This window comes from Pituophis catenifer, unplaced genomic scaffold (assembly GCF_029215685.1).
Source record: "Pituophis catenifer annectens isolate HBS135680 unplaced genomic scaffold, rPitCat1.0.hap2 SCAF_4, whole genome shotgun sequence".
Lineage (NCBI taxonomy): Eukaryota > Metazoa > Chordata > Lepidosauria > Squamata > Colubridae > Pituophis > Pituophis catenifer.
In genome coordinates, this window is record NW_027256884.1 from 19571292 (window position 1) to 19582812 (window position 11521).

The window sequence follows — 11521 nt, forward strand, 5'->3', positions numbered from 1 at the left end:
ATATATTCTCAGTGTGCCCAGAGAGAGAAATATCTGCCTCTACCTAGGATTGAACTCACAGCCTCCTGATTGTGAGGTGAGAGCTCCACCTCTAGGCCACAGCACCACTCCATGAGCTCCCCTTCTATTACTTCATCTAAACTGGTTTGTGTTTACCAACAGTGTCCTTTCTTGGAATAAAATACCTTAAGGCAGTGAAACACATACTGTTAACAGCCAGGACTGATTAATGGAAAGACACAGTATAGAAACTGTTCAGTGTCCCTCCCTCTTCACTATTTTTTGGGCTTCACCGTTATTCTCAGAAACTAAGCCTGCAGCCATTTACTCCTGCCTACTATGGAAGGGATTGCGCGCCTGGCTGGTGATAAAGCCATTCCCATTGCACTGAGCACCCTTATAAACATGCTGCCGTGCTACGCTAATACCAACATTTGCAAAATCACATATAATTCATTAGTCATTATTTCAGTTCATTGAATCCTGCTGGTAGTTATCCTATGAGTAGCGTGCCTCTAGGCCTGGTCCCACATAAGCACAGCTGTTCCATTATCAGAAATGCTCACTCTATTCTGTTTTCCCAGAGGACTGGTGATTTTAGAAGCAATACAACTGGTAATTATGTAAATACCAATATGGGGCAAAAAAAAGCTGGAATATTTGCAGTAATCCTCTCAGCTACTGTTGTTTGTGTTACACTCAGGATAACAGCATTAAAACTAGGCATAAGCCACAGATTGGACTTGTTATTCTTGTTCATATGAAGCTTGGAATAAGCTTCTGATTTCTGAAGCTCTGTGGGAACAATGGATTAGATGAGATTCAGTATGATCTAGCAAAATTCTTCTTAAATGCTTATATTTCTCTTTAATGTGTTTTTTCTGAAGTTCTAATCCTCACACTGTTATTTTTAGTTTATTATAACTTCTTAACCTTCCTTTCCACCATAACTTCCCTAGATCTTGTACCTTAATTTTCTAGTTTCTTCTGCCAACTGAGATTTTCTGTAGGATTCAAGCAGTTTACTAAATGTAGCCTGCTCTTCCTCTTTGCTACATGCATAAGTTTTTTTTTCCTTTAATTTATATGCCGCCCTTCTCCGGAGATGCAAGGCGGCTTACAATGCGTTAAGCAATAGCCTTCATACTTTTCTATATTTATACAAAGTCAGCTTGTTGCCCCCACAATCTAGGTCCTCATTTTACCTATCTTTGAAAGGATGGAAGGCTGAGTCAACCTTGAGCCTGGTGAGATTTGAACTTGCAGTAATTGCAAGCAGCAGATGTTAATAACAGTGCTTTAGTCCACTGTACTACAGGTTCAACTTTCCCAAGAACATTTCTGAATGGTAATTCAGGGAACTGAAATCCAGTATATCTCTGGTATTCAAGTGACAGATAGTTCAAAAAAGCTATGGCAATCATTGCCATTTCTCATTGTTATAGCATTATAATAACCCTAATCACAGATATTCCCAAATGTAGAATGCTTATCATATGAATGCTTTAGATAATCTTGTATCTTTAGTCAACTTTGCTTAAGTGATGTTCCATAAGACTTTCAGGTATTGAACATTAATGTCTATAGGATAACATCTGTACATGCATAATAGCTCCACATAAACAACCATCTATGTGTTGCCTTCCTCATGAACTAGGATCATGAAAGAACATGCAAGCATTGAAATAGCATTTCAATGATGTAACATGAGGCAGAAGCCTGTGGAAACATTCATACCAGGGGTGAAATTCAGCAGGTTCTGACAGGTTCTGGAGAACCAGTAGCGTAAATTTTGAATAGTTCGGAGAACTGGCCAGTACCATCTCTGGCTAGCCCTAGAGTGGGGTGGGAATGGAGATTTTGCAATATCCTTCCCCCAGGAGTGGGGAGGGAATGGGGATTTTTCAGTATCCTTCCCTGAAGTGGGGTGGGAATGGAGATTTTGCAGTATCCTTCCCCTGCCATGCCCACCAAACCATGCCCACCATGCCACACCACACCCACCAAGCTATGCCCAAAGAGCCGGTAGCAAAAAAAAAAAAAATGGATTTCACCACTGCTCTAAATCGTCCAGATTTGAATACACCTTCTAAGACACTGATCAAGGTAAGAGCTGCTTATGAGATATATTATCTTTGCATCTTGTAAAACATAGAATTGTGCTTTAATTAAGTGTGTGTTTGGTAAAACATCCATTTTAAAGAAATGGAGAAGCTTTAAATCAAGCTCCCTGCTTTAATCAAAATTAAAATATTCCTCATAAACGGCTGTTAACTAGATTTCCTAGTATTTAGCCGTAATCTGTCTTACTTTGGTTTATGACTGATATTCTGTATTCCACATTCAGGGCTGACAGAAAACACATCACTGCTTTCTCGTAAGTTACACTTTTGTGCTTTCGAGAGTGTTATTGCTCTTTCCCCCGCCGTCTTCTCGAAGATGAAAACACCAATTTCTCTCAGTCTCTTCTCGAAGAACTCAGTTTCTAATCCCTTGGTTATGTAGTTGTCCTTTTCTGAACCTGTTATGGTCTGTATGACTTGTTCTGAAAATATATTGTCTGGAACGGGACTTCCAGACAATTGTCCACAAGGGGTTTGACTAATGGAGAGAAGCATTAACCCCACTCAGGCATCATAACACATAGGAAGTCATTGAGTATCTTTGGCTCTCCAGGAATCAAACGGTGATATTTGGTTCGCATATGCCTCTGTAGTGCACCGTATATGCCAAAATTTATATTTTTCTCTTGATGTCAGAACATGACTTATGGAGAGGCATACTGTGCTTGCCAAGATGTACATTCTGCATCTATTTGGATATATAACAACAGAAAATCAGTAGCTTCCATCCTAATGACAACATTCAGTCTGCCCATCTCTGCTAAATAACCACAGATGTAATAATCAGTGACATCTGCAGCAAACTCTCTTGATGCCAACCTTCTGACACTCTTGCAGTGATGTCATCCCAAAGTCTGTCCTTATGTGGTTGTCCCCTGATATTTCATGCAAATACATATATTGTGGCATTTGCATGATGAGATCACCACATGCTTTTCCTTATGTCCGCTCCTCGCTCCATATCTCTCTGAACCTACCGGCAGTTATGGGAATACAGTGTTTGGAAAACTGCATCTAATTCATCACTCATTACTACGTTTATTGAATCTTGTTGCTCATGTGTCTTTCATTATGTCTGCCCTTGCTCTTTTTCCCCATGGATGCCTATTGCAATAATGTACTATTAATAAAGACATGGACAACGGCATTTACCAGACAGTCTTCACTGTAGCTGTAAGCAAACAGAATCTGTCTATCTAACTTTAAAGCAAAGCTGAAGGCAAGTATTTGGGCTAGAAAAGGTATAGGAAATGGAATGTGTGTGTGTGTGTGTGTAACCCTATTTCCCCAAAAATAAGACATCCCCTGATAATAAGCCTAATCGGGCTTTTGAGCGCATGGCAATAAGGCTAAGCACTTAAACATACACACACACACATGCACAGACCAGGGGTGAAATCCACTTACCTTCGCTACCACTTCGCAAATGTGAGCTCACGTGTGCCTCCTCCACGCATGTGCAGAGCCTTCTGTGCATGAGCAGAGGGTCAAAAACAGATGTGATGACGTCCAGGTGGCTGGGCAAAGCCTCCCGCCACTGGTGCTACCGGTTCGCCCGAGCCGGATAGAACCGGCTGCATTTCACCACTGGCACAGACACAAAACAAACCAGAGGAGATTCAATCAAGATCAAGTGAGGTACTAATACCACTCTATAAAATCTTAGTAAGACCACACCTAGAATACTGCGTCCAGTTTTGGTCACCACACTATAAAAAAGATGTTGAGACTCTAGAAAGAGTGCAGAGAAGAGCAAAAAAGATGATAAGGGGACTGGAGGCTAAAACATATGAAGAATGGTTACAGGAACTGGGCATACTAGTCTAGTGAAGAGAAGGACCAGGGCAGACATGATAGCATTGTTCCAATATTTGAGGGGCTGTCACAGAGAGGAGGGGATCAACCTGTTTTCCAAAGCACCTGAAGGCCAGACAAGGAATAATGGATGGAAACTGAAGAAGGAGAGATTCAACCTGGAAATAAGGAGAAATTTTCTGACAGTGAGAACAATCAACCAATGGAACAGAAGTTGCCTTTGGAAGTTGTGGGAGTTTCATCATGGGAAGCTTTCAAGAAGAAATTGGACTGACATCTGTCAAAAATTATAGGAAGTTAGCACTCACCCCTTTCCTGGAAGAGTGAAATATTTTAGGAAATATGAAAAAGGCAGAATATTATATTTCCCTGGATGAGAAATGGATAAGCATGTTTTGAAGCAGCTCCCATCTTCCTGCCCCCACCCTTTGTCAATGGGCCATTAAGGCTTGGGCCAATGTATTCTGCATAACAAAGATCTACCTCTTTCAGGCAGAGCCATGGTAGGAATTGCCAAAGATCCAACAAAGATAGGATTAGCCCTCTACACAATAGCAGCAGAAACTCACCAACTGTGACCTGGGAAGCACATGTGACCATCAGCCAGCAAGACTAGCTAAGACCCCCACCCCCTGGGAGTTTGACAACCAATCAGGATACTCTTTCGAGGCCCCAAGAAATGTAAAGCCAGAAAGAGCATAAAAACCTGTGGACTTGCTGTATTCCTCTCTTTTCTGTTCAGGAACTCAAGCCATGTGATCCTGTCCACCATTAAACCATCTTTCCAAGCAGTCTCCATGTTTCCAGTGTCTTTTTCCCCACTTGGAGCAGAACCTAGAAGGAGATTTCTTCCAACAAAATGGTGTAGGGTCTCGTGCTTGGGTGGGTGGATTGGACTAGATGACCTACAAGATCCCTTCCACCTCTGTTAACCTGTTAATATTTAATTCTGTGAATCTGCTTTTATTTCAAAATAGTGTTTCTGTTTTAAACCAGTTCTGCTCTCTTTCCTGAAGGTGAAAATAAAAATCCTTTCTCAGAACAAGGACAGCTCTGGTGGTGGATGTGATCCTCGTTCATTGCCTATTAAACAGGAAAGCAGTTAGTGCTACCAACTGATTAGGCATCCTGGTTTCCTAATCATGTCTAGAGGCATCGTTGTGCCACCTGCAAAAGAATCTTAGTTTTTGCTTTACGAGTTTTGAATATTTGCAAGAAATTATTACAACGCTCATGAAATGTATAAAGACAGAGATTCACCGCTATAGGGAATGAGAGTGTAAAAAATACTGAAAGAAACTATTTTACTCAATATGTGATTTTAAAGATATCTATTGTAGGACTTTTTAAGGACTTAGGCCTTTAAAGGACACATTTATTTATGTTGTGTATTGCACAAAAACAAAGCCTCCTTTTAATTTTTATGACTTTGGCTTTATTTATTATTATGGTTTTAATTGTATCAGTACTGTTTCTTGCATGGATTTAACAAAGCTGCCTTCGAAACTAAGGCTGAAAAATGGGACATAAATATTTGAAATAAAGGAGTAGGTTTTTTGGCATTGTGTCCGTCTTGGCCCATAGAATACCATGAAACTCCAAAATGCCTCATCCTTAGTCAGCACACTGTTTATGCACAGCTGCTATTATTCCACATACTTATAAATTCATCCCATAATTGTCTGTTCAGGAAATCCATAGTGAGGAATTGTTAAAGAAACATAAAAGGCATTTATCAAATCCCAAATTTTAATTCAAAGTAATCAAGACAGAGAAAACTCTGTTTATATTACAGATACATGTTTCATTCTAGGAATTTTGTAGGGTAGTTATTGTCACCAATAATTGTTCATTCACAAAGCAGTCTGTAATCAGCAGTAACAAAAGCTAAGGCAAATACAATTATGCTTTAAGGAACACATATTTGTTCTTTATCTGCCTGCTTTATGCTAAAAGATAAAGATAACCCACTAGGGCTAAATATCGCAAATAGTTAAGCTTAAAACTCAGCAGGCACTAATAGGAGAGCATTGGGCGTGCATGGGCATATATTAAATATGAGTGACCATAATATAGTTATTATTTTTGGTTTATCTGAATCACAATGAACTGAAATTGGTTGCTGAAAGATGTGTAATTAAAAAAAAAATCATCACATCTCCACTGCCAAGCAGAGGTATTAAATCCTGAATATGGCGAATATAACTTTTGAAATTGTTATTCAGTTCCTGTTGTAAAGTAGGACATTTCCAAGATTCTACATAAGGCATCATATCATTTCATTGTACTACATTAAATATATTCGAAGTAAGGACGTTTAATGATTTTGAGTTATAAATAATAATGAACATAAGAACATAAATTGATCTGAAGCAGCAATTTTAGAATCAGCTCAAGCATTCAGCCTTATTCTGTGGCTCAGCTAAAGCAATTACCTTTAAAAACTAAAAGGAACAATACACAAAGCATTCTGCAGTCGGAATTTGTGACATGTTAAGAGTGCAATTAGTGGGTTTAGGATACAGTCCTGTACTCCATTGCCACCAAAATAAATGTAATTTACTTCAATATGGATCTGCACTGCATATTGTCATTTGCTTCCTGTAGGGCACTGGTGTCAAACTCGATCACGTCACATGATTTATTGTGACATGTCACAATGTTTTTTGCCTTTGTGGAGCCGGGGTGGGCATGACGCATTCGGTCCGTGGGCTGCCAGTTTGACAGGCCTGCAGTGTAGAGGAAACTCTCTCCATCTTCAAAAAAAAAAAAAAAAGAAGGAAGGAAGGAAGGAAGGAAGGAAGGAAGAAAAAGAAAGAAAGAAAGAAAGAAAGAAAGAAAGAAAGAAAGAAAGAAAGAAAGAAAGAAAGAAAGATAAAACAGACTTATTGTGCCAAGTCTTCAGTCACCAACTTTACATTTTCCATTTTTCATAGTTGACTACAAATACCTCTATTAAGCACCTCAAGAATTAGAAGTGCTGAGGAAGGGAGAAACATTTACAAAGCACAGAAGCAAAGGTGGTTAGATTAAACACATCTGCTAAAAAGGAGTATAATATCTGGTCTTGTTAAGTGTAGATAGTTTTCAACATTAAAGTGTTTTCAATTACTGAAGAGAAGAAAGGTAATGTATTTTTAATTGTGAATTCTAGGGGGTCTTAAGCAGTGGTGAAATTCAAAAATTTTCTCTACCAGTTTTGTAGGGGTGGCTTGGTGGGCATGGCTTGGTGGACATGTGACCGGGAAAAACATCTATCACACTTTACACAAAAATAACACAAAAGCTACACAACTGACTCACACACAATGAAAAAGCAGCTGGACTTCACACAAAATGGCCCTGCAGCAAGAAGGAACCTCACAGAGTCACAGAGAGCTCAAAAACAAACTCACACTTTACACAAAAATACCGGTTCGGGCAACAGATAGTAAAAAGATGCTTTAAATTTTTTTAAAAAAGTTCCGACCATCACACGGCACAGCTGATTGTCACAGCTGATTGTCGGAACGTTTTTTTATTACCTAGTAAAAAAAATGCTTTAAAAAAGTAAAAAAAAAAAGTTCATACGATCAGCTGTGCCACGTGATCGTGGGAACTTTTTAAAAAACTTTTTTTAATTTTTTTTTTTACTATTGGTTCCAGCGAACCAGTAGCATTTTCACTACCGGTTTGGACGAACCACCCAGAACTGGTAGCATTTCACCCTGGTTTGGGGCAGGTATGGCTTCACAATTGAGATGGATGAGAGCCACCAACAAAACAGCATTTCAGACTTGAAACAATCGCAAACCATTTTTCTGTAGCTGCCAGAAAAACTACATGAATATGCTGTACTAAATAATTGAATATAATAAATTATAATTATTCAATGCTGAATAACAACTGTTACCCCACTCATAAATGTGAGATTACAATTATTATGGTTGGTTGCAAAGTCAGACTGATGTCTAGAGTGGATTTGCATTTTTATCTATTGAGTCTTTCCCAAGCACCTGGGGCAGTTGATGTTGTCATATGAGCGTTAAAGGTAATGTCCCTCTTAAAATTAGGCTGTGATACAGCTGTGAACCCACCTCTCTTTCACTCAACCTACCAATCAGGAAAACCTCCGTTTCTGTTGCTTGCTTGCGAGGAACAATCTGGAGAACAGATAGGTTGATTTTAAGTTTTGTTCTTAAATCTAGTAGAAAGCAACCATCTCCCTTTCAGGCCATTTAAACTGTCATTTTCCCTACCAGAAATTGGGATCAAATGCTTTCCTGTAATCATTCAAAACTACATTTGATCTGGTCTTTCTTCTCTTGCAGTTTTCCAAAATCACCTTGTCAATTAGGAGCTGTTCTTTTTTTCTTCTGCTGTTTGGGCAGTGTTTTTTTTCTTAAACTTAGGTGGAAAGAGCTTGTTTTCAACCAATTGCTGTTGGACTGCATCAGCTACCACACCAGTTAGCAATTTGATAGTTGTTGTTAAGCAGGTAATTCAGGGGTGAAATCTAAAATTTTTTGCTACTGGTTCTGTGGGCGTGGCTTGGTGGTAAGGTGACTGGGAGGGCATGGTTTGTTGGTCAGGTGGGCGTGGCCAAGTCAATGTCACTTCTTTGCCCTTTTTTAACCTACAAAACACAACACAACACAACTGGATCATCCACATTATAAAAGCAACTGTGCTAGACCCAAAATGGCCTCTGCAACAAGCAGGAACCTCACACAGCCACAAAAAGCCCCCCCCAAAAAAACAACTTCCACACTTTACACACACACAACACAACACAACACAACACAACACAACTGGCTCACTCACAATGTAAAAGCAGCTGTGCTAGATCCAAAATGGCCCCTGCAACAAGCAGGAACCTCACACAGCCACAAAAAGCCCAAAAAACCAACTTTCACACTTTACACACACAAAATTCCACATACAGCTTTGTAAGATTTTGTGTGTTTGTGTAGTTAGAGTGAAACACTACAGAAACACACTAAATCTCAGAAAGCTGCACAAATATTATTTTATTTTATTTTATTTTTATTTTTATATAAAAGCAGCTAAATTTAAAACTTCCTAAACTTTTAATGGCTAGGTCTAAAAAAAGAACAACTAAAAAAAACCCCAATTAACTATTTTTTCAAAGCTCCCAAAGGGGAAAAAAAACTTACCAAATAGAACAGGGGTCTTCAACCTTGGCAACTTTAAGACTTGTAGACTTCAACTCCCAGAATTCCTCAGCCAGCTTTACTTTGCTGGCTGAGGAATTCTGGGAGTTGAAGTCCACAACTCCCTGCCTGCTTGATTGCAGGCAGGGAGATTCAGTTGCTTGCTGATGCAATGGATTGCAGGCATTGCCACCAGCAGCTAAGGTAAACAAGCTGGGGGGGGGGGGGAGGGATTTTTGCTACCAATTAGCAGATCGTCAGAGCCATTTAAAAGGAAAAAAGTTTTTTTTCTTTTACATGGCTCTGGCAATCCAAGCTGAGTTGCCTGATTAGCAGGCAACTCAGCTGGGATCGTCAGAGCTTGGTTCCTCAGAGCCATTTTAAAGAAAAAAAAGGCTCTGATGATCGCACGGCTCAGCTGGGCATGGGGGGTCGGGGCAGGGATTTTTGCTACCAGTTCTCCGAACTGCCCGCCGCCATCGCTACCTACTTGCCCGAGCCGGTCCGAACCGGGAGCATTTCACCCCTGAGGTAATTGGCCTGTAGTTGCCTGGGGCTGCCCTTTTGTTGGATCTTTCATTGTCAGAAAAATTTGGCCAGATGTTAACCAATCTTCAATTTTACCTCCTTGCAGTATGTTGTTAACTTGCTTGGCAATTAGTGGGTATCGTCAGTCTGATATTTCAACCAAAAACCATGTGATTCATCTTCATCTGGTACTGACCCAATCTGGATCTTCCTTGCCCTTTCTCCACCGTTTCTGCTGTTATTACAAATTCTTTCATTTCAGCTTCTTTTTTAAAAAAATTCTCATGCATTTTTTTAGCCAGCTACACTCTTGTTATATTATCAATGCAGCAATGCATCAGCAAGATTTTTACAATTAATGTAAATAAATGAAAACAAACTTTTCAAGTAGCTTGCTTTTCTTCACGATGCCCTACTGAATTTGCCAAGTCTAATTTTCAGTAATTATAACTGCAATTGACTTTGAATAATATGCACATTCATTCATTTCTTGGGTTTCAGTAGTATTGCATGGAGAACTACTACAATCAGATTCTATTTATTTTATAATAGCATTTTTATCCCCAATATTCTGGATGCTTCATCACAGATTAAAAATAAGCATAGTGAATCAGTTAAAGCATAATAACATTAACAGAGATATAATTTCTTAGCCATATGTACATCCATATGTGACAGGAAACTGGCAAATGTATTGAAGTTCCTGAAATTCTTAAAATACAGAATTTTAATTGCTTTCTTAATTTGCAATCATTACTTCAACTATCCATAGTTTAGTATTTTGGTATAGTGGTTTTTATGTGTGTGTGTGTGTGTTTCATTATCTATGTACTTGAAGCTAAAATAAGACACATTTAAATATTCTTCTTCCACATTAAATGAAAAAAAAAATTGGTGAGATCACTCACCAAATCTCCAACCTTTTTCCTTGATACTACTTACCTACAAAACCCACTGTAACAGCATCGCCAAAAAGGCATTAAGAACTGTAAACCTAATCTTGCGTAGCTTCTTCTCTGGTAATATTACACTACTAACCAGAACATACAAAACATTTGCTAGACCAATTCTCGAATACAGCTTATCTGTCTGGAACCTGCACTACATATCGGACATTAATACAATTGAGCATGTCCAGAGATATTTCACGAGAAGAGTCCTCCACTCCTCTGCTCGCAACAGAATACCTTATGCCACCAGACTTGAAATTTTGGGCTTAGACAACTTAGAACTACGCCGCCTTTGGTATGACCTAAGTGTAATTCATAAAATTATTTGCTACAATGTCCTACCTGTCAATGACTACTTCAGCTTCAACCACAACGATACACGAGCAAATAATAGATACAAACTTAAAGTAAACTGCTCTAAACTCAACTGCAGAAAATACAACTTCAGCAACAGAGTGGTTAATGCCTGGAATGCACTACCTGACTCTGTGGTTTCATCCCCAAACCCCCAAAATTTTAACCTTAGACTGTCTACTGTTGACCTCATCCCATTCCTAAGAGGTCTGTAAGGGGGTGCATAAGCGCACCAGCATGCCTACCATCCCTGTCCTAATGTTCCCTTTTATTTATATCCATTTCATGTATTCAAATCATGTCTATACTTATATATGTTATCTAATACGTGCTTGCCAGAATAAATAAATAAAATCAGTAAATACATTTTTAATCCAAACTAACTGCATCTTTTTTTCTCAGTGATAACCACTTCTGGTCCTGATGTATATGAACTCTTGCAATGTGCCCTACATGCAGCTTCCCTTGAAAAGTATCTGGAAGCTTCAGCCGGCACAAATGTGGCCATCTGGGCAATTTTGGGCATCCAAAGAACAGCGCACATAGCATCTTTGCTGAGTGAACTGCATTGGGTGCCAGTTTGCTTCTGGGTCCAATT